Source organism: Babylonia areolata, chromosome 11 (genome assembly GCF_041734735.1).
Source record: "Babylonia areolata isolate BAREFJ2019XMU chromosome 11, ASM4173473v1, whole genome shotgun sequence".
Taxonomy (NCBI): Eukaryota; Metazoa; Mollusca; class Gastropoda; order Neogastropoda; family Buccinidae; genus Babylonia; species Babylonia areolata.
The window spans coordinates 44142249-44147248 of record NC_134886.1 but is presented as its reverse complement, the minus strand read 5'-3'; positions in this window follow the sequence as shown (position 1 = coordinate 44147248).

Genomic DNA, 5000 nt, shown 5'->3' with positions numbered 1-5000 from the left:
TCATGATGTAACAATTAACATACGTCACAGTTTGCTTCGCGTCACTTCCACACCCCTCATTTCCGAATCTCTGACCACACAGACAGACCACACACCGAGACACGTACGTTCTGCGCTGCCCTGCCTAACCTGGTCCAGCCTCAGCCTTAGAACTAGCAGTCTACTACAATAGTGCAATTATCAAAGACGTGTCTCCACGAAGCCACACACCAGAGGAGACCCTGCACTTCTGTTCAGTGGGTCACTTCGGTGGTGCTCAACAGTGCCCTGGTTACGTGATTCACATTGCACCGCAAACAAGACACCACGTACTAACACCCCCGCACCCTACTGACGACAACAATCGTGTGGTCAACAAAATAGTAAAGAGTGGCAACTCCCTCCACACACAAGGTGCAGAACTTCAAGCCAATGTTGCTTACGCTACAAATTCAGCTAGCACACAGGTAAATAAAAGGTACATTGGAACAATCACGTGGTCAGGAAGCACACAACTAAGTGAGTGTCACGCGCACAGAAGGGACAGACGGTGACCACTTCATTTCCAACGAAACATTTCGCCATAGATATACTGACACCGAAGCAGAAATTCATCCAGGCATGAAAGTGGGTTTAAAAAAAAAAAAAAAAAAAAAAAAACAAAAACAAAACCCGTTCCATATTCAGGATACAAAAAAAACAAGAGGAAAAAATTATGAACCCACTTGGGAGAGGAGAAGTTGAGTACTTCGACTCGTAGAGTCTCCAAAGCAACTGAAGATAGCAGCAGTCACAAGTACAATTTCATATCCCTTTTCGGCCACCAGGGCAGTGAATTCACAGTCAGAAAGCCGGACCAAATCCTCTCCTTCCGCCATTGAAAACCTTGCACAGCTGAAGTCGTGAGCCCACCCAGTCACACCATGGAAAAGTGAAGAAGAAAATTGTGGTAAAGTGCATTTCCTACAGACATAGCACCATGTCGAGACTGGGCCCATTGGGGTTCGAATACAGATCACTGGTGAACTCTGGATCAGACGTCCAACACATAGCCGATTCTGCCACGATGCCTCCATAATAATGAAAGTTGGAAGGAGGGGGAGGGGGAGGGGGAGGGGGGAGGGATTGTGGGGGGGGGGGGGGGGGGGAGGAGGGGTTACCCGAAACGGAGGTCACCATGCGAGCAGGGTATGAAAGACCATAGGACGAGAGACACTTTTCTCTGATTATATAATGATGGGTGATGATATTGCAGTTTCAAGAACCACCCTTTAGGTTCCGGACCAGGTGTTATATCTGTCCTCTTCGTTTCCTTTCAAAATAATGATTCGCGGGCAGGTTCCCCCCTTGGTTACACATAGCTCGGCAGAAGAGAATGTCGCAAATACCCATACATGTAAGCCATTGCACTCTTATGGTGCAGGATTTTTAATTCTATGTCGTTACACTTTTTTTTTTTGATTATACAGCGGCGTCGACAAAGGCTTGAGAGATGCAGACACGTGCGGTGTTTGGTCAGACATTTTTTTCAATACTCCCAGAGACGCGTCAGTGACGTAGATGACCCTCAACTGTGTGGTTCTGAGTTTTCAGGTTTGTGCCAACTCTTGGTGTGAGTCGGTCACAGGGTTAAAAAGAACCAACATGATAATGATGTCTCAAATGAGGTTTGAACCCACGCACTGCCGGGAGTCAGTCCGCGATTCCATGCACTTCGCGTGCTCTTTACAAGCAGAGAAGGAAAAAAAAAACTGTCTTAAGAAATAAGCTCCTAGAGTTTCTCAGCCATGTCAATTCCATTGCATTTTCTATTTCGTTGTATGTCCATTGTTTGTTTGTATGGTTTTTTTGGTTTTGTTGTTGTTGTTGTCGTTTTCTTAATTCTATTATTCTTCGACATTTTATTTACATTTACCTGCAGTGGATCAGCAGCTGCATGTAAATGGCCATAAGATGTCAGAAGACTGTTGATTGTTTCAGAAAACGAAAACAACATCATGTGCCAAAATAATTTTTAAAAAATCATATTGTGAAAGATTTACAGTTGTATACGTACCGTCTTAGCGTTGCACACAACATCTGGATTGAAATCCTTAATAATCAAAGAAAAAGGTTTCGGACTACAAACATCTCCACCAATACTTTGATACATCTGTCATGTTAGTTTTTTTCCACTTTGATTTCAGTTTTCACGGTGTTATACCTATCAAAGTGCGTCCCAGTACCATACACTGTTAGCCTAGTGTGTGTTAGTAGGTGTGGGTGTGTGGGTGTGGTGGGGAGGGAGGGTGGGAGAGAGAGAGGGAGAGAAAGAGGCAGGTGGAAGAAGGCGCAATGGATAGTGGCACAGTGTGCCGAATGGAAAACGTGCACACACACACACACACACACACACACACACACACACACACACACACACACACACACACACACACACACACGCACAACAAAAACACCAAACAAACAACAAAAAACAAACAAAACAAAAAAACCTCCAGTGATTCTGCTCCCAGTGTGAACACTTTCATGGACCAGTTGTCGATGGACATCTGTGATGAATATCTTAGGATGAAGAATTGCCACAAAGTGGTAGATGAAGTTGAGTTCAAAGGCACATTGGCGTGCGCCTGTAAGTGTAAAGTAAAGGGGAAGTCCTGGCCGACTGAAGAGGAGTGATGTCTTGGCAGTTCCTCTGGCGTTCCAAGGAAGGAGTCCTGGTTGATTGTAGAGGGATGATGTCTTGACTGATCTTCTGGCGTTCCAATAGGGAGGTCCTGGTTGTCTATAAAGGGGTGAAGTCAAGGCTGCTCATCTGGTGTTCCAAGGGGGACGTCCTGGTTGTCTGTAGAGGGGTGACGTCAATGCTGCTCATCTGGTGTTCCAAGGGGGACGTCCTGGTTGTCTATAAAGGGGTGAAGTCAAGGCTGCTCATCTGGTGTTCCAAGGGGGACGTCCTGGTTGTCTGTAGAGGGGTGACGTCAATGCTGCTCATCTGGTGTTCCAAGGGGGACGTCCTGGTTGTCTGTAGAGGGGTGAAGTCAAGGCTGCTCATCTGGCGTTCCAAGGGGGACGTCCTGGTTGTCTGTAGAGGGGTGACGTCAAGGCTGCTCATCTGGTGTTCCAAGGGGGACGTCCTGGTTGTCTGTAGAGGGGTGAAGTCAATGCTGCTCATCTGGTGTTCCAAGGGGGACGTCCTGGTTGTCTATAAAGGGGTGAAGTCAAGGCTGCTCATCTGGTGTTCCAAGGGGGACGTCCTGGTTGTCTGTAGAGGGGTGAAGTCAAGGCTGCTCATCTGGCGTTCCAAGGGGGACGTCCTGGTTGTCTGTAGAGGGGTGAAGTCAAGGCTGCTCATCTGGTGTTCCAAGGGGGACGTCCTGGTTGTCTGTAGAGGGGTGACGTCAAGGCTGCTCATCTGGCGTTCCAAGGGGGACGTCCTGGTTGTCTGTAGAGGGGTGACGTCAAGGCTGCTCATCTGGTGTTCCAAGGGGGACGTCCTGGTTGTCTGTAGAGGGGTGACGTCAAGGCTGCTCATCTGGTGTTCCAAGGGGGACGTCCTGACTGTTTCTCTGACATTCCAAGGCTGGTGTCCTGGCTGACTGTAGAGGGCTGAAGTACGGCTGTTCATCTGGTGTTCCAGTGGAAATGTCTTAGCTGCCTTCAGAGGGGTTGATGTCCTGGCTTTCATCTGGCATTTCTGCTGTTCTTCTTGCATTCCAAACGGGGATGGCCTGACTATTTGTAGAGAAAAGAGGTGACCCACCAGGCAAAATACAGACCTCGTTAAAGCCTTACAAACAGGTGCGGGCCTTGGAACGACTTTTACATAATGAATGACTCAGTGGTCCTGGGTGGTCAGGGAAAGAAACAGGGAGAACACAGCTATATATATATATATATATATATATATATATATATATATATATATATATATATATATATATATATATATATATATATATATATAGTCTGTCTTGACAGTTGTATGGGGGTTGAGAAGGGGTGGAGTGGGTGGGGTTGCGCCATGGCAGTTGAATGGCGACTGGAAATGGTGGGAGGTTGTTGGAGCTGCCGTGTTGGAAACAGAGGGTAGAGAGGGGTGGGTTGTGGGCTGACAGGATGGCGGTGGTGGTGGTGGTGGTGGTGGGAGTTAAAATGAACGAAAGCCGATTTGATTTCATTTTCTGACTTCTGTTGTTTTAAGTTTCCTTCCAAGAGATTTGTGATTTTACGGTGAAGATTGTTACAACTACTACTACACCTTCTACTACTACTGTATTAGTGTGTGTGTGCTCATGTGTGCGTGCGCGCGCGCGCGCGCGTGTGTGTGTGTGTGTGTGTGTGTGTGTGTGTGTGTGTGTGTGTGTGTGTGAACGGACACTTCCCCAATTTGTATAGACAATCAACAGCGTTTTGTCTAATTTTGCATGATGTACATAACATTATATTTACATGCTTTGTCACTGAAATGCCGAATGTATATACACACTAACGTGATCTGTTTCTCAACATTATGCAGTACCTCTCACATAGAGGTGTTGGTGCCCACTGCACTGCACTGTTACAATTTGGATTGTTTTATTTTTCAGTAAAAAAAAAAGTTTAAAAAAAAGAAAAAAAAGAGCAATTGCTTGCTTTTCATCCTGGTATGAAAGAAATGCGAGACTTAGGGTTTTTTTTTCTTTGTTATGAACATTTTATTTTATTTTATTTTATTTATTTTATTTTATTTTATTTACGTTTCTTTCAAGCAGCACAGCTGTTTTACCACAGCACCCCAGCTCCCATGTAACGCATGGCCTCATGCATAGATAAGCACTGCCAACTGCTTCTACCCCCCTCTCTCTCTCTTGTTATGTGTGTGTGTGTGTGTGTGTGTGTGTGTGTGTGTGTGTGTGTGTGTGCTTGTGTGTGTGTATGGGGGGGATGTGGGGGCTGGGGGGGAGGTGCGGGGGGGAAATGTGTGTGTGTGTGTGTGTGTGTGTGTGTGTGTGTGTGTGTGTGTGAGCGCGAGGACACGTGTG